Source organism: Pelodiscus sinensis, chromosome 2, assembly GCF_049634645.1.
Source record: "Pelodiscus sinensis isolate JC-2024 chromosome 2, ASM4963464v1, whole genome shotgun sequence".
In the NCBI taxonomy this organism is placed as follows: Eukaryota; Metazoa; Chordata; order Testudines; family Trionychidae; genus Pelodiscus; species Pelodiscus sinensis.
In genome coordinates this window covers 233,863,501-233,882,852 of record NC_134712.1, presented here as the reverse complement: position 1 = coordinate 233,882,852, position 19,352 = coordinate 233,863,501, and the positions used below count along the sequence as shown (strand labels likewise).

Sequence of the window (19,352 nt, the reverse complement as noted above, 5' to 3'; positions counted from 1 at the left end):
GGTGGGCCTGCTACATTCACACAATCATTCTAATCTAGAATTCGCGGGTGTAACATGAGAGTCTATTAGCCTATATTATATCTGTTGGACAGGCGATCTGTGTAGCTATTGATAATTCCACCAAACGTGCATGATTTCTTATCTGTATCACCAGAATCCAGTGTTTTCTCCATATTGAGCCAATAAACAGTGATGTGCCACTTTATATCAGCTGAGACTCTAACTCATTATTCCCATGTTAAGAATCGTCCTTTAGGGCATGTCTAAATTAGAAAATTATTTCAAAATAATTTATTTTGAAATAATAACTCCCAAATAACTATTTTGAAATAGCATGCCCACGCTACAGGAAGATTCAAAATTAATCCGAGGCAGGCTCCCTTAATATGGATGCGCTGTCTTGACTTAGAGCCCCAGGAAACAGCAGGGAATAATTACTTTGAATGACTCTGGGGAGTAGTTATTTTGAAACAGCAGCAGTGAAGCATCCTCACTTGTTATTCCTTGTGGAATGCAGGAGTTATCATTTCAAAATAACCTTATTTTGAAATAATGGGCTTGGTAGTGTGGACGCTTCACTTGTTATTTCAAAATAAGGGGAGTTGTTTTGAAATAACTCCCTAGTGTAGACCAAGGCTTAGGAAGAAAGTACAGGTTGAAACTCTCTTAACCTGGACTCTCTGCTTTGGCAACATCCATGGTCCTACCTGCCCATGGATGTTCCAGGACCAGAGAATCCCAGTAGAGGGCTAGCACCCAGGAGCCCTGCAGGCTGGCAGGATAGCAGGGCTTCCTGGGAGGATAGCGGGAGCCTCATGCATGTCAGCAGGAGCCCGGTACTGGGGCTGTGGGGCTACCTGGCAGCAGGAGCCAGGCTCTGTAGCAGGAACCCAGCATGCAGAGGCGGTGGGACTGCCAGGTGTGGTAGTGGGAGCCCAGGAAGCAGAGGCTGTGGGGCTGCCTGGTAGGGCAGCGGGGGCTGACAGGGAAGTGGAGCCAGTGTGGGGGAGAGGAAGCCAGCTGGGAGGGCAGCAGTCAGCCCAGGCTAGAGGGGGCTGGTGGCTGAGAGGCCAGAAATGACCTCCCTGGTCTGGCAAAATCCCTCATCCAGGACCAGTCAGGTCCCCAGGGTGCTGGACCAACTTGTAGATCATGATATCATGCTACTCAACATATTCACTGGTGGCATTCTTTCCTGCTAGCATAGCACACTGGTTCTACACACACACGCGTAGCAGCTAGAGGTTCTAAGCCCATTTAAGAATTAATTTGACAATGTCAGTGTGGAACAAGTCAACCTAGATAATGTTTTCAATGTGAATTACTCTGTCAGTTGAGATTAAAATCTTTAAACTACAAATTTAGAAATAACACCACTTTCTGAAATGCCACTGCAGGGACTTTGTTGATGGCTTTCACCTCCTTTCCTGCTGACACTGTTAGTCCTTGGCAAGTAGTGGTTCTTGCCACTGGTGCCGCTCATCACCTTTAATAATTTTGTCCTCACAACAGGCCAGCAAGGTGGGGATGTGGTATTATCCATGTAATAGGGGACTGAAGAACAGAGAGGTGAGACTAAGTGACTTGTCCAGCAAGGCCAGATTAAGAAGGGGGATTTAAGGGCTGCAGACCAGGGCCCCAAGATAAGGGAAATCTGGTTAGCCTGGGTCCATGGACTGCAGCCCCTAAAAACCTTGTGTTCCGGGCCAAAGCATCCTGGTATGGAGGAGAGTGATGGCTCTGCATGCTGCCAGTCCTTTCATTCCCTGGCTAACGCTGCATCATTGAAAGCACCAGGAAGCTCTGTTCTTATGCTGCCCTCAATGGTAGGCTTCACCCCTGCAGCTTCCATTAGCCAGGAATCCCAACTAAAGGGAGCTGATGGGGCAGTGCCTGCGGGCAAGCATGGGCCATGTGGAGCCAATGTTCCCCCCCACACTATAGGGGAGCTGTGCTTGCCCAAGCCCTGAGCCCCCTTCTCCACCATAACTCCCTCCCACACTCTGCACCCCAGCCCCGAGCCTTCCCTCATACACTCCCTATCTGCTTCCCAGACACCACACTCCAACTCTGAGCCTCCTCCTTTACCCTAACTTCAACTCAGACCCTGCATCCCCACTTCAAACTCCTTCTCTGAGCCTGCTCTCATACTCCAAGCCCTTTGGGCCCAGCCTGGAGCCCCCCTACTACACCTCAAATGCTTTATCATTTGACCAAATCAGGGCAATTAGAACTTGCTGATCGAGAAAGAGGTGGCTGGTAGTGTCAGTGCTTCTTCCTTTTGTGGAAATGCATGGGCAGAACTAAATAGCCTTGTGGAGTAGGAAGGAAATGGAGAAATGAGGAAGCAGCTCATTGCTAATGCTGACATCACAAATTGAAGCCAGTTGAGAATTTGAGTGCCACATCTCTGGCATGCTGTCACCCAAAGAGATTTATCTGGATCTCAGCAAAAATAGTGACTGTGGTTTGCCAACAGTATTTTGCCCTAGAACCACACGTTTAGAGCAGCAGATGGTATAGTCAGGAAATATCTCATTTGAAACCATGACTAGTTGTGCATTTGTTTATGAAGATCAACCAACCATTATGAGATTACAAACATAACTGAATTGAATAGCATAGCCTGCAGTGTTAGCAGTCTAATATAAATGGGTGTAGGCAGCCAATTGGTACAGTGGCAGAATCCAGGTATGTGTGTATTTATAGCACAGAATGTTCTGCATGTGTTGACATATACCCTGTGGTCAATTAGCACAACAGAATGGCAGAATCCAGAATTGTTCCCTGTACTCCTTGTTGGCAAGTGTTTGTGCATGTTTGGCAGGCAGAGAGAATGACCCTGCCATGGTTCTATTGCTTACAGTTCCTCTTTCCTGTTGCTGAAAATATTATTGAGTTTTGCTCTGTTGACACTGGACGTGGAGAGCGGGAGTGGGGTTGGGGATGGACACATTTTAATTTTATTTGCATCAATGTAACTCTGGAGTCACTTCATTAAAATAGTGCAGTGAAATTTTACTGATATAAAACTATCATACGTGGGCTAGTGATCAGGCCCAGAGACGTGTTTTGTTTCTTACATGTCAGATGGGAAGGTGTGATCTTCGTTTATTATGCACAGATTTCTCTTTTGTGTCCTTTCTTCTCTTAACAAGAATGACTAAAACAGCCAAGAGAGAAATGTTACTCTCTGCAGCATTTCTTTTGAATACAGAATATCTTTGTTTTGATGCCTTGTGACTGTCAATAATTTGAGGGAAAAGATTAAGCCAAATTTAATATAACAGCAAATGCTTTCACTGGAGAAGTTAATGGACATTCGGCTCTGGGCCAGGTTCACTTACATTGGGTTTACACTGGTTTTCTCCATTAACTTCAAAAATGACTCTCCATTTACATCATTGTGAGAAGCTGACAGCATGTGGGTTTGATTGCATTAAACAGTATGTTTTCCTTTTGGAACTATTTCTGTTTTGATCACTTGCTTGTTTCCATTTGTAGTTTATTCTAAGGACCTCATCAAAACCCATTTAAGCAAGTGGAAATAGACCTATTCACTTCAATGAACTTCGGATCAGTCTCTACATGATGTCAAGGCAAATATCGTTAGAAGTGGCAAGCAATAACCTAGTCACTAGAATATATTTATATTTTCTCCAGAAAGAGAATTTTTGACATTCATGTAAAAGGTGCTACATAGTTAAATCCTAATTCCTCTGAAAATCCCAGCCAGCCTCCAACTCCCTTAGGGTATGTCTACATTTGCACCCTAGTTCGAACTAGGGATGCAAATGCAGGCATTCAAAATAGTCAATGAAGCGGGGATTTAAATATCCCGTGCTTCATTAGCATGATCTCGCCGGCGCGTTACTCCACATGCCAGCTGTTTTGAAAGGGAAAGTGCGCGCCGGGACACATTATTCGAACCAAATCCCTTGGTTTGAACTAACGTTACTCCTCATTTTTTGAGGAGTAACGTTAGTTCAAACCAAGGGATTTGGTTCGAATGAATGTATCCCGGCGCGCACTTTCCCTTTCAAAACAGCTGGCATGTGGAGTAACGCGCCGGCGAGATCATGCTAATGAAGCACGGGATATTTAAATCCCCGCTTCATTGACTATTTTGAATGCCTGCATTTGCATCCCTAGTTCGAACTAGGGTGCAAGAGTAGACATATTCTCAGGCTCCTTAGCGAATTTTTACAATTAACTGAGAGTCAATGTGATCCAATGGATAGAGCAGCAGACTGCAGCACAGGACACCTTGCTTCTAGTCAATGTCTCCAGTCCTACTACTGACTTGCTGTGTGACCATGCACAAGTAAATTCACCGTTCCCGTCTGACCCTGTGTCTGGCTTGTCTATATAGATTATAAACTCTGTTTGGCAAGTGGTCTCTGACTATGAAATTATACAGAACATTAGACAGTGGAGCCCTGACTTGGTTCAGACATTTAGACACTACTGAGACAGAAATAATAATATTAGCCACAGAACAGGCAGAGCAAAGCCAGTGGGAGTAGAAGCCTCTTCACACTAAGGATGTTAAATATCGATTAATTTACTAGTCATGTAGTCGATAGGCACTTCAGCATTTCTCCATTGAAATGTACAAGTGCCCCAGCTCTTTATTTGTTATTGCAAATAAAACATATTTTTCATTTTCATCATGGTTTTTAGGCAGGTGGAAATTTGTCTCTGCAACACAGGAATGTCTGCTAAATGAACCCTGAGTGGGAACTGAAGCACTGGAGAAGAAAGACGAAGTTAAACTGGTAAAAAGAGAGGGAGCTGGAAATCTTGATTTTTTTTGTGTGCAAGGATATTTACCTGTTCATGCTTTTTGTTTTGTTTTGTTTTGTTTTGTTTGTTTGTTTGTTTGGATTCCTTTATCAAAAACTGAAAACATTCAAACAGCTCTGGAAGAAGGCTTTAGTAACATTGTAACCCCCCTACAGATCTGCTCCAATGACAATTTAAATCAATAGTAGTCTTTTCATTGACTTTACTGGGTACTGGTCTAGACATCTTAACACTACCTGATCTGTAAATATGTTACTTTATGTTAAAGTCAAACTAAATTGGAAAGAATAATTTGAACTACTCATGCACGTTGTTGAGTTTATTTGCGATAAAGGCCTGGCTATCTTTGTGAAAATATCTTTGCATGTGTAGCAGTAGTAGAAAGCAAACATAATGTAATGAAACATAAAGAATAGGATAAGGTAATTCAGAGAATATAATATCATTTTATAATGTCACAACCTCACTTGGCATATTGTATTCTTGTCTGACTATCTCTGAATGATATAATGGAAAAAGGAGTTTAGAAAGAAGAAACAAGATTAGCAATGAGAAAATTCCACATGAAGGGGGATTAAAAAGGTTGAGACTGTAAGGTTAGGAACAAATAAAAATAACAAAGTTGCAGGAAATAAAGGGTAAAAGGAGGGGGGGAAGTAGATGTTTTTCTATAATTTTCTTTGCAATCCAAGAACAAGGGGATCACCAAATGGATAAAAAGAAATAATTTTGTATGCAGTACATAAATAACTGCTAAAACTCACTCAGAAGACGCCATTGAATCTAAGAGCTTAGCAGAAGTCAGAAAAGAAAACTTTTGTGCAGATAGTAAGAACTTCTACAATTGGGTTTTGTCTACCCTGCTGGCTTTTGCCAGCAGACTATGCAAATGAAGCACTGAATAGCATTTTGTCATGCTTCATTTACATAATCTATTTGAGCCATTTTTGTGCAAAGGGATTTTGCGCAAAAACAAGCAGCGTGGATGTTTCCTTTTTGTGCAAAAAACCCTTTTTGCACAAGATCCTTATGCCTCTCCCGGAGTGTAGACATAGCCTTGGATGGACAGTTGAATGAATGAATGAATGAATGAATGAATGAATGAATGAATGAATGAATGATACAAACTATTACATTTCAGGGCATAAAACCGGCAGTTTAAATTAGAAAGAAAGTCTTTCCTATGGCCAGACTAATAAATAATTATTCCTTCTAGAGTTTATTGTACTTTTTCCAGTAAAATCAACTGAGTATCAATAATCCTTGTGTTCAATTCTGACTACATGAAGTGATGGTGGATATGGCTATTTTCTGAATTTATAGGGCAGGTCTATTGTAGCAGCATATGCTATTAGAGAGAGGGAGAGCCAGCACTGGCATCTAATCAGTATGAGAAAGCTCACATAGCTTTGCTGACAAGAATTTAAGTTAGATAACAAACATGCATTGGCTTGATAGCAGGTGGGTTAAAGGGTAGCAATTGTATTTGGGTCTTCTGTCTTTATTAGTGCGTCAACATCACATCATAGGTCAAAATAAGATATTCAATTTGAGCTACGTGAATTACATATCTTATTTCGATCTTATTTTGAAATTGCTTAGTTCATAATTTGGTGCTATCTTCACAGAACTAAAATTCAAAATAACCTGCTATTCTGAAATGACTCTTACTCTTTCTAGAATTAAGTTTACAGGAACATCGGAATAGCGAGCCCAAAATAATGAGCTTGCTGTTAAGACATGGGATAGCAATTTCGAGATACTCATGTATCATAGATTAGAAAAGCATAGATTTTTGTTTGACATGGTTTCTCCTTTCCAAAATTCCTTTAATTTTGTTTTTAAAAAATTAAAAAGTCAAAATTGAAACAAAATTTTATCAAATTGAAACATTCCCTTTGGCCCCCAAATGAATGTTTTTCAACTTTTCAACTCATCTAAAAGTTCAAAAAACTTTGGTTTTGATTTAGTGTGTAAATATGGTTTCCCCAACACTGTTTTTTGGAATTACAATAAATCTATAAGTCATACAGCCCTTCTAAAAGCTCAGGGTTGTGAGACACCTAGTTACTACCTGCTCTTAGTGTGACAAAGTATTTCTGTGACTGCTGTGGATCAGCTTTCTGTCTCCACACAAGCACTGTTTTCCAGTCCTCCACAATTGGTCATAACTCGGTTTGTTCATAAGTCGGACCCCATAGAGTTACACGTGACCGCGCTGTTTGTAAGCGCAGATTGCTTTTGTAATGCACGGTCCGCCATTTACGACAGCTTTGGTCATAACTGCGAATGGTCGTAAGTCAACCGTTCGCAACTTGGAGACCCACTGTAGTTCAACCAAGCATAAGATTGTCAAAAAGAGATTCAAAAGATAGCAAGTCAGAATATTGAAAACAAATAGTTACATTTCAGATGAAACCATACAACACTTTCTAGAGCCTTGACTTAATTCCCAGGAAAGTCCCCATCTCCTAGGCTGTGTCTAGACTGGCAAGTTTTTCCGCAAAATCATCTGCTTTTGCGGAAAAAATTGCCAGCTGTCTACACTGGCCACTTGAATTTCCGCAAGAACACTGACGATCTCATGTAAGATCATCAGAGTTCTTGCAGAAATACTGTGCTGCTCCCGTTCGGGCAAAAGCCCTCTTGCGCAAATCATTTGCGCAAGAGGGCCAGTGTAAACAGCACAGTGAAAATGGCGATCGGGGCTTTTTTGCAGAAAAGCACGTCTAGATTGGCCATGGACGCTTTTCCACAAAATGTGCTTTTGTGGAAAAGCGTCCTGTCAATCTAGACTCACTTTTCCGAAAATGCTTTTAACGGAAAACTTTTCCATTAAAAGCATTTCCGGAAAATCATGCCAGTGTAGACGTAGCCCAACGGTATAGTTTACCCCAAGTCTCTTTCTTCTCTCTTCCTCTCTCTCTCAGGCTATGTCTACTCTGCAGGCTTTTTGCGCAAGAAGCGTTTTGCAGAAGAGAACTTCAGCACGTCCACATTTCAAAAGCACCTTTTTTCTTACAAAAAAGCATTGGATATACCTATGCCACAAAAAGCCTTCTGTTCTGCCGTTCTACTATACATTTTCTTGCGCAAAAATTCTCTTGAGATGTGGAGACTCAGTGAGTTTTTGCTCAAAAAACCTGTATTGTGGATGTAGCCTTCAGATATACCAGATGAAACCTTTGAGTTTCATATGAAAACAAGGTTTTCCCCCACATGTACTGTTTATATCTCTGTATTAATTTCCTTCTGAAGTGTCCACAAGCTTTTCATTCCTATTTGACTTAGTATGCTAAAGACACAGAACACATCGGTACACCAGTGTCTTCCACCTCCTTTCTGGACAAATTTGTCCCAAGACATGCTACTTTTGAGTAATTTGCCTTAAACTTCAGGTTGAACCTCTAAAATCTGGAGTCTTTGGTCTGGTGGATTATGGATATTGCTGGACTAGAGAGCCCTGGATGGCTAGGTTCAGAATCATAGCCCAAGCTGGACTGGCAGTGGGGAGCCCAGACAGCACAGCCCTGGCTATGGCTGGTGGCAAGGAGTGCAGTCCCAAATAGGGCTGGAGGTAGTAAGGGCTGGCAGCCAGGAGCACAACCCCAATTGGGGTTGGTTCTGTGAGAAGCACAGCCTCCGTCGGGGCTCGCTCAGCGCAAGAGCACAGTCCCACATGGGGCTAGCGGCAAAGAGTTCAGCCCCAGCCAGGGTTGGAGTCAGCTGGAATCATCTGGGTGAGCAGCCTGGACCAGCAATGTGGTGAGGGTGCAGCCAATGCTGGGGTTGGAGGCATCTGGCAACCCCCATTATTCAGGAGAACTCCGGTTCTGAGGGTGCTGGACAAGAGAAGGCCAATCTGTACAAGACCTAAAGAACATAATTTTCAGCATACACACATAACTTCTCTCACATCTGCTATTATACATCTCACAAAATGACTATGAAGACCAGCGTGACACAGACTTTCACTAGAAAACGTACATGCCTTTTTTGGGGGGGCAACTCAGGAGATGCTTGTATCCTGACCTATCCCTGTGCCCTTTGCATATTGGCAACAAGAGGTCCTTGGGTCAGATTTACCAGTTTGTCTTTGGTGTAATTTTTAGCAGCTTTAGTACTGTTCCAGTTTGCACCCAGCCACAATGGTCCCAATGGGCTTTCCCACAAGTGGGAATTGTCAAGTGCAATATATCTCTAGCTATGTCCCCTTCTTATTCACATTCTTGCATCATACTTCTTAGGGAGAGGAAGGGGGATAGGTAGACCTGGTGCGGATACTTGGAAATTCCCTTGTACTTTGCCTATCTTATTTAATATATAACTTTTTACAAGAACTTATGCTAAAAAAAACAAAAAGTAAACAAATAAAACGCCGCTCATGTTTAGCTCCATTTGGACCAGTCCATAAGAAAGGAAATACCTATAAATACAGGATCATGTAAATAATCCTTCTCCTCTGTAGATTTCCAATCAATTTTGCAAAGAGTTCAGGTAAATGCCAAAGAGTTCAGGTAAATTTTGTAGTAATATTCAAACTTCCGGCTGCTTATATGCTCCAAAACTTGAAACATTTGATTTTTTAAATCAGGTGTTGCTAGTGCCTGTAAGTGCCACCCTGCACATGACTGAAAATGACTCCGCAGTCAAACTGTATTTTAGGCATGGCAAAAACTGTTACCAAAGAAATATGATATCCATTTTATTTTCTTGTGGTCCAATTCACATGAGGAGTGGGTGAAGATGCTTCTTGAGTAGATGAGCTCCCCAACCTGTGGCTTTCCCATACTCCGCCCCTTGCCACTCCATTCTGCCTAGGCCTTGTTCCCTCCCCATTTTCTCCCTCTTCTCTCTGCTCACCCATTTCAGCCAAATTCCTGAACCCAAATGTAGCAAATGACATTTGAAAATAAACACTCTTCTAAAATTTCTTTCTCAAGAAAATGGAGCTTGTTTTTACTGCATGCCAGGGTTGGAATCATGCAGACTGGACATGAAGAAGGTACTTAATTAAAAGCATTACATTTGGGGATTAAAAATGTCATTCACAGGTTTTTTGATATACCCTGAATTAGGTCAAAGATTTATTGCAAGAACTTTGTAGTAAGGGTAAGTGAGCTGTCCTGCTGACTATAACATTAAATACTATGGAATACATGATGCAGCTCTTTCTATTTAATATTTTTAAATTGGTATTTCTAAGATGGTTGTATATTTTAAATGTACTCTTAAGCCTTCATAAAGTATTCATTCCAGATTATTACATATTTAAAGCACTGAAACAAAGACATTATTTTAAATTAATCAATCTGAGCAGGTTAGTGTGTTCATAACAAAGTTCATAGCTTTAAGAAAAGCATGTATTTAAAATTTCACCATCGCTATATCTACACTGTGCCCGTTTGGTGCAAGAAATATGCAAATGAGGTGAAGCATGGAATATCACTGTGTCTTATTTGCATAATTAATTAGGCTCCATTTTTGCACAAGAGGCTTTTGCGCAAAACCCCCCTCTTGCACAAGAACCGCTCTTCCTGAAAAAAATGCGGAAGAACGGGTCTTGCGCAAGAGGGTTTTTTCGTGCAAAAAGGAGCCGTGTAGATGGCTCGCTTTTGCACAAAAGTCTCCTGTGTATAAACAGAGCCTCATTAATTATGCAAATGAGGCACCGCGATATTCCACGCTTCTCCTCATTTGTATATTTCTTGTGCCAAACGGGCGCAGTGTAGACATAGCCAATATGTTTATGTTAAAAATATGTTTCCAAAGATTTTAGGCATAACAAAGAATTTTATATATTACTAAGTTACTGATTTTGGTGAAGGGTCTCTTATTAGTTCATCAAATAATCAGAAGAAAGGAAATGTATTTCTCTAGCTATCTGGAAGAAAAGAGATGTTGTCCCTTTAAATGCTCTCCTCAACAATGGAGTGAAGAGAGAAATTACTGCAGGGATGGGCAGAAAGGAAAGGAAGACTTTGGGAGCAACTTTTTGTACCATAATATTTAAAATTCAACGTGTATATTAGATAAGGGTGGTCTTTTGAATAATTTATTTAAACAACTATATATCTAACGATCCAGACATTTAAGGCTAAAGCTGTATACTCAGATTGTGCATCTAAAAAGTGATACAAGGAATGTTTAGAGATGTGATTTTATTGTCTTCGGCCACAAACTAATAAAATATTGAAAACAAATTTTAAACTAAGGTCCTGTCATATTACGGTAATTCACAAACAACTTTTTTTTCAATTCAGAAACTAACCATATATACCTCTGGGTTGACACATGCCTATTAAATGGCTTCATTACCATTTAATGACTCTTTCACAGGTTCAAAGTTATGCTAAGCTGGCAGCTGGAAGCTAGATCCCCTCTGGAAGTAGACTCACAAGTTTGCAATAGCCTGCTCTGAGAGCCTGCAGGAATAGTTAAAATAGGGATAGGAAGAGGGGAGAGGTTAAGCACCAAGACCTAGGGAAGGCATTGCCTCTCCTTGCCTCTTATACCTGCTGCCCATGCTGATTTAGTTCCCATTAATACTAAAGGGAGTGTTTTAATTGATTACAGTGGGAATTTGGAGTGGCCCTATGAATTTAATCCTGCAAAATTTTACTCAGCCAAGTCTTTAATCATGAAATTAATCTATTGAATCCAATGATATTTCTCACATAAGGACAGTTGGCATGAGTAACAGTTGTCAGGGATGGGGCTAGGAATTAAAACAGCAGTTCTCAATCTCATTGCACTGTGGCCCACTTCTGATAACGAAAATCATTACATAACCCCAGAATGAAGGCAATGAAGTCTGACCCTGCTCAAGGTTCACTGTTCCGGGTGCGGAGGGAGGGGATCCATAGCCCAAGGGTTTAAGCTGTGGGTATGTGGGGCCTAGAATCTGAGACCTCCCCCCTGGGGCAGTGGAGCTCAGGCTTCAGCCCTGGGCCCCAATAAGTCTAGTCCTGCCCTGGTGACCTCATTAAAAAGGGGCTGACGCACACTTTGGGGTCCTGAACAATGTTCTCTTTAATCTTTTCCATCCATGTGCAGATTTTTCCCATCCATGTGTGGAATAAATGTTATATACACTGAGACATGTGTGAATATGCACCACCATTAGAAAAAAAAATGCTATAACCTGTGCGTGCTCTGCTGATCAGCTGGGCAGCATTTGAACCTCTCCTGTGTGGCTGCACAAGTGCACAGCTTAAAGGGAATACTGCTCCTGATGTATAGTTTGAGAATCCCTGAATTAAAGCTTTGTGGTTTTCTATACTTATTCTAGGAACATTAATTTTAAAAAGAACTATAAAAATATAATTTGAGTTTTCTGTCACAAAAGGAGATACCATTGACAACTTTCTTTAAGATGCTGCTTAAAATCACTATTTTCATTACTTTTAAAATCATTTTTTAAGGAACTGCCTTGGAGTTGCCAGTGAAGACACCATATCCCATTTGATGTTGACCACTTTCTGTCATGTTACACAAAATTGTCATATACATATTTCTATCCTAATTCGCATATTGGATTATATCTATGATGAGTTGTTTGAAAAAGTCAAAAAGATATGATTTTCTAATATTGTATCTAAACACTAAAGAAATTACTTTAATAGCTCAGCACACTAACAATCCGCAAGAAAACTCAATGACAAAAGTGAATAGCTATCAGTCTGATATTCACAAAAACAAAGCCTTTGTGAATATGAATTTATCTTTTTAGGGTGTGATCCTTCAGGGATTCTAACTACTGCTATGCCATTTCTAAGGCTACGTCTAGACATAAGAACATAAGTATGTCCATAGTGGTTCAGACCAAAGGTCCATCTAGCCCAGTATCCTGTCTGCCGACAGTGGCCAGTGCCAGGTGCCCCAGAGAGGGTGGACCAAAGACAATGATCAAGCGATTTGTCTCCTGCCATCCATCTCCAGACTTTGACAAACAGAGGCCAGGGGCACCATTCCTTACCCTGTGGCTAATAGCCTTTTATGGACCTAACCTCCATGAATTTATCTAGCTCTTTTTTAAACTCTGTTATAGTCCTAGCCTTCACAAGGCCTGGCAAGGAGTTCCACAGGTTGACTGTGTGCTGTGTAAAGAAGAACTTTCTTTTATTAGTTTTAAACCTGCTACCCATTAATTTCATTTGGTGTCCTCTAGTTCTTATATTATGGGAACAAATAAATAACTTTTCTTTATTCACCCTCTCCACACTACTCATGATTTTATAGACCTCTATCATATCCCCCCTCAGTCTCCACTTTTCTAAACTGAAAAAAACAGTCTCTTTAGCCTCTCTTCATATTGGACCCATTCCAAACCCCTAATGATTTTAGTTGCCCTTTTCTGAACCTTTTCTAATGCCAAAATACCTTTTTTGAAGTAAGGAGACCACATCTGTATGCAGTATTGAAGATGTAGTTTTATAGTTTATAGTATAGTTATAAAACTATACTATAGTTTTATATAGGGGGAGTAAGATATTCTGTGTCTTATTTTCTATCCCTTTTTTAATAATTCCTAGCATCCTATTTGCTTTTTTGACTGCCATTGCACACTACATGGATGTTTTCAGAGAACTATACACGATAACTCCAAGATTTCTTTCCTGATTTGTTGTAGCTAAATTAGTCTCCATCATATTGAATGTATAGTTGGGGTTATTTTTTCCAATGTGCATTACTTTACACTTATCCACATTACATTTCATTTGCCATTTAGTTGCCCAATCACTCAGGGTATGTCTACACTACAGCGCTAATTCGAACTAATTTAGTTTGAATTAGTTAAATCGAACTAAGCTAATTCGAATTAGCGCAGCTAAACCTAAAAACTAGTTCGAATTAGTGTTTTGCTAATTCGAACTAGCATGTCCACATTGAGTAGACCCTGAACAGAGGTTAAGGATGGCCGGAAGCAGTGCCGGCAGGGCATCAGAGTAGGACTTAGAGCGTGGAGCTGCTGTCTCAGGCTAGCTGAGGGCTGTGCTTAAAAGGACCCGACCCCCAACCCGGACTAACAGTTCTCAGGGGTGCCCCGCTTGCAAAGCAGTCCTGGCTTGGAGTGCCCTGAGTGCCCACTTTGGACACATCGCAGCACTCGGCCATCAGACCGGCTGCACTTGCCGCAGGCTGCCATCCGGAGGGAGGGAACAATTGGGGGGCTGCAGGAGAACTTCCACCCCGAGCAGCCCGCAGAGCCAGCCCAGTCCTCCCCATCGGGGGCTCGTACCCCCTTCCTCCCTCACCTCCTTCCACTTACCCCTCCCTAGCCCCCCTTCCTGATGTACAAAATAAAGGACACGTGTGTTTTGTCTTTATTGAACAAAACTGGGGGAGACTGGGAAAAGGAGGTGGGAGAGGGGAAGAGAGAGGCTGGGAGAGGGGAGGGCAACTAACATGAAGAGGGGTTTGGAACAGGTCTCATATGAAGAGAGGCTAAAGAGACTGGGACTTTTCAGCTTAGAGAAGAGGAGACAGAGGGGGGATATGATAGAGGTCTATAAAAGTATGAGTGGTGTGGAGAGGGTACATAAAGAAAAGTTCTCCATTAGTTCCCATAATAGAAGGACTAGAGGACACCAAAGGAAAGGAATGGGTAGCAGGCTTCAAACTAGTAACAGAAAGTTCTTCTTCACAAAGCAAATAGTCAACCTGTGGAACTCCTTGCTGCAGGAGGCTGTGAAGGCTAGAACTAGAACAGAGTTTAAAGAGAAGTTAGATCAATTCATGGAGGTTGGATCCATGGAGTGCTATTAGCCAGGGGGTAGTAATGGTGTCCCTGCTCAAAGTTTGTGGAAGGCTGGAGAGGGATGGCACGAGACAAATGGCTTGGTGGCTATCTTTGGTTCATCCCATCCAGGGTACCTAGGGTTGGCCACTGTCGGCAGACAGGCTACTGGAGTAGATGGACCTTTGGTACGGCCATTGTAAGCTCAGGGCTCAGGGTCGGGGGTCTCAGTGGACCACCTTGATTTTCATGCGAACCTGCTCCTGGGTGGCCAGGCTGGCAGCTCTCCTGCCCTAGACAGCCACTTTCCTGTGCCTAGTGCACAAGAGGTCGTGGATGAGGTCCACGATGTCTGCACTAGACCAGGCGGGTGCCTGCCTCTTGCTGTCCCGGGCAGGCTCCCGAGAGCCGCCAGCCTGGTCCCGGGAAGAGGCGGAGGGCTGGGAGGCATCAGGTGGCTGGCTCGAGCCGTGCCAGGTGCAGGGTCTGCTGGCTGGGTGCTGGCAGGCTTGCACCTGGCACGGGCACCGTAGCCAGCCCGTGCCCCTTTAAGGGGTCCAGGGCCGGGAAGGGGGCAGTAGAGTTTCCCTGGTGTTGGCCAGAGTGGCCACCAGGGAAAGCTGGGGAGGGCTAGCCTCCCACTAGTTCGAATTAAGGGGATACACAGCCCTTAATTTGAACTAGTAAGTTCGAACTAGGCTTAGTCCTCGTGGAATGAGGTTTACCTAGTTCGAACTAAGCGCTCCGCTAATTCGAATTAAGTTCGAACTAGCTGAGCGCTAGTGTAGCGCCTATCAAAGTTAATTCGAACTAACGTCCGTTAATTCGAATTAACTTTGTAGTATAGACATACCCTCAGTTTAGTGAGATCTTTTTGAAGTTCTTCACAGTCTGCTTTGGTCTTGACTATCTTGAACAATTTAGTATCATCCACAAACTTTACTGCCTCACTGCTTACCCCTTTCTCTCGATCGTTTATGCATAAGTTGAATAGGATTGGTCCTAGGACTGACTCTGGGCACTAGTTACCCCTCTCCATTCTGAAAATTTGCCATTTATTCCTACCCTTTGTTTCCTGTCTTTTAACCAGTTCTCAATCCATGAAAGGACCTTCCCTCTTATCCCATGGCAATGTAATTTACACAAGAGCCTTTGGTGAGGGACCTAGACTGCAGGCTTCTTTCGGAAGAAGCTTTTTCCAGAAGAGATCTTCTGAAAAAACTTCTTCCAAAAGAGAGTGTTGAGACTGATTGGATGCTGTCTCACATAAAAAACCACCTGGAACCACTTCAGCCAGAGCTTTAGGTCACCAGTTGCTTCCGAACTGGTGCCGGAGCCTTGCAGAGACACGCGCTTAAAGGGATCCCACGGACAGCTGTTTCTCTACTTCTGCCATGTGCTTGCCTACTTCTTTGAGGGACAGCAAAGCTCTCACAGTGCCTGCTGTGGTTGCCTTGTTTTCTTGGATGCCACAACTTTTCTCTTGGTGCCATGGAGCAGTGCTGCCTCTGGGCATGCGATGGCCCCATATGGCCATGCTGTAGTTTTTGCAGCAATTTGTGCCAGCTGCCTTTCTGCTCCTGCATGAGCTTGACCTTGAGATCATTCTTGGGACCCTAACCACATACCTTTTTCTGAAACAGCTCTTTTGGAAAAAGGCTTCTTCCTCATAGAAAAAGGAGTACCAATGCCAGAAAAAACTTTTTGTTCTTTTGATTTACTTTCAAAAGAATGCAACTGCAATGTGGATGTAACTCAGGTTTTGTCAGAAAAATGGCCATTTTTCCAACAAAACTCTGTAGAGCAGACATACCCTAATTATATCTGCATATGTAGGAAGACTAACAAGTTGATACTTTAACAGTGGTCTCCAACCTTTTTACACCCAAGATCACTTTTTAAGTCTCAGAACAGGCGAAGATCTACTGCCCCGCCCCTTCCTTGAAGCTCTGCCTACATTACATGAGGAAATCTAATGTAAATGTACTGCGCACATGCGCAGTTCAGAGAGGGCTCAAGAGCTACTCTTAGAGCCCCTGAGATCTACCGGTAGATCGCAATCTACTGGTTGGTGACTACGGCTTTATGAGATATGATCCTAGCACACTGAGATACATTTTCACTTGTTTGGCATTCTTTCATTTTGGGGTTAATTCTGTGTGTAATAATGGGCTTCAGATCAGGGATGCCAACTGCTGAAAATTTTTTTTAAGGACCACTCAACTTACAGGAGTAAGGGGAGGGACTCCTCAGCTCTACTGCAAAGCTTGGTGTTTATTTATTGATCTCTAAATGTTTTGATGGATTTTATGGAGAGGTCCGATTTTAGCTTTTTTGATGGACTGTCTATTAAATTTACTGACAGTTGGCAACCCTGCTTCAGATATCATCACCATGATCAGTTATTCAAGAACAAAATGTTGAAAATGAGTTATTCCCTGACAAGGATTCCACACAATGAAATATCCAAACAGACCTAAGTATCATAAAATGATAAGGACCTGGATTTGGGCCAGTCCTGTTTGTGTCATGAAAGGCTTCAACCGTTTTTTGTAGTGAAGCTCTTACATTTTATGTTTGGGAGCTAATCCTGCATCTATTTCAGCCAGCAGTCTTGGGATTTTAATGGAAAAAGGGTCTGAATGTTGATTTTAACTTTGTCCTTGACCTGAACAACTGATTGCACTCAGATAATATGGCCAAGCAAGTTTTGAAAGGGATCCCAGACTGTCACTTTTCAAACATTGCAGTTATTAATAAATAGGGAAATTCTCACTTTATTTATTAAACTTCAAAATCCTTAATAATATTTGTAGAAAAATAGAGTGTTTATCTACCAATAAAAATAAAATAAAATAAATAAAAAGATTACATTTGCCAAATGTAAATCATTTCATTTTTTATTATAATGAAATTTGTTTTCTAGCTTTTGAAATTAATTTATAAAGACAGAAATGTATTCTGGTCCATTGTCTTTGAGATGAATAACCACATTATTATTTGCCTGTCAGATTTAAGTACGGTTGTTAATAACAGAAAGACAGCTACTAAAAATTCAAAACAGGGAGGGTCCCTTTGGAGGAAATTGCTGTTCTAATCTCTGCTTTCCCCTCTGATTCAATTACTTCCCTTCACACATACCTTTCAATGCATGGCCTCCAATCAGGAGTGAACGATTCCAAGAATTCCATAGAAAATCTGTAAACAACTCTACAAAAGTGCAAAGCTAGCTAAGCTTCTCAAGATTCCAGAAATTATAATTTATGAGACCTGCATTCTCTCCTCACACAGCCCTAATTGAAGTAAAAATGTCTAATATAAAGAAAATGTGCTACAGGCAGTCCCCGGGTTACGTACAAGATAGGGACAGTAGGTTTGTTCTTAAGTTGAATCTGTATGTAAGTCGGAACTGGCATCCAGATTCAGCCGCTGCTGAAACTGACCAGCGGCTGACTACAGGAAGCCCGAGGCAGAGTTGCTCTGCCCCCGGCTTCCTGGAATCAGCCGCTGATCAGTTTCAACTGGCTGAATCTGGACGCCAGTTCCGACTTACATACAGATTCAACTTAAGAACCCCAGGCATCCCCAAGTCAGCTGCTGAAACTGATCAGCGGCTGATTCCAGGAAGCCTAGGGCAGACGCCGCTCCCGTCCTCCGGGGTGAGAAAAACCCTGTTCGTAACTGCGGATCCAACGTAAGTCGGATCCGCATAACTCGGGGACTGCCTGTATACATGGAGAAGTATTTTTGGTTAATATGCTTTAATAGTCTCTTTCATTAAATTAAAATTACAGCCATAATTGTGGTTTTTAATAATCCTTCTTATTTATCAGAGACTCACGCTGTGTACATTTAGATTCACATATGTTTACTTTATTGGCTTCTTAGTAATGAACCAAAGATCAAGACACCCCTGAACTTCTGATAGTCACACTGAAAAAACAAAAGAAATTAAACTAAATATTATCTTCTTTGACTTACATTAAATGTCTTTTTTCTAACTAGAGGTAGTCCAAAATCTGAACTTCCATCAGGACAAAATGTCAACATTGTTTTTAGAACACAAAATGCAGAAAAAATACAATTTGGAAATTCAGTTTGGAATTGTCTCAGAGGGTATGTCTACATTAGCCCCCTAGTTCTAACTAGGGAGGCTAATGTAGGCATTCGAAGTTGCAAATGAAGCTCGGGATTTAAATATGGTTTCCGTGGAACGAGGTGTACCGGTAGTTCGAATTAGAGATCCTAATTTGAACTACCAACTTCATGCCGCGTGTAGCCGTGGGCACGGAGTTCGGACTAAGGGACATTTAAAAATGGCGGCGCCCGGGAAGATGCAAATGAAGCCCGGGATATTTAAATCCCAGGCTTCATTTGCAACTTCAAATGCCTACATTAGCCTCCCTAGTTCGAACTAGGGGGCTAGTGTAGACATACCCAGAGGGACAATTGTTAGTCTGCATCTACAAAAACAACAAGGAGTCATGTGTCACCTTAGAAACTAACAGATTTATCAGGGAATAAACTTTTGTGTGTAAAACCCACTTCATCCAATGAATTGGAGTGGAGGTGACATAGGCCCATGTAGACCTCAGAAGAGCAGGACAATTACCTCCTGCATCTTGCATATAGCATGACTGATAATACACCCCAGAATAATATTTCTTTTGAACTGCGTCACATTATTAGCTCATATTCTGTTTGTGATACATTATAATCTCAGATATTTTAGGCACCTAGCTAGATATTTCCCATTTTGTCCTGTCTTCCAAAGTGCTTGAATCATCTGTACATTTAATAAGCATAT

General features: G+C 41.9%; 1 long non-coding RNA gene across 1 annotated transcript in view; it reads left to right on the top strand.

Moving 5' to 3' along the window:
• LOC142826852 (uncharacterized) overlaps window positions 1-19,352 on the top strand; it is a 70,365-nt gene that overhangs the window by 28,473 nt on the left and 22,540 nt on the right. Inside the window, exon 2 of the long non-coding RNA XR_012901119.1 lies at window positions 4,684-4,778. This is a non-coding gene — a long non-coding RNA (uncharacterized LOC142826852). The remainder of the gene's footprint in view (window positions 1-4,683; window positions 4,779-19,352) is intronic.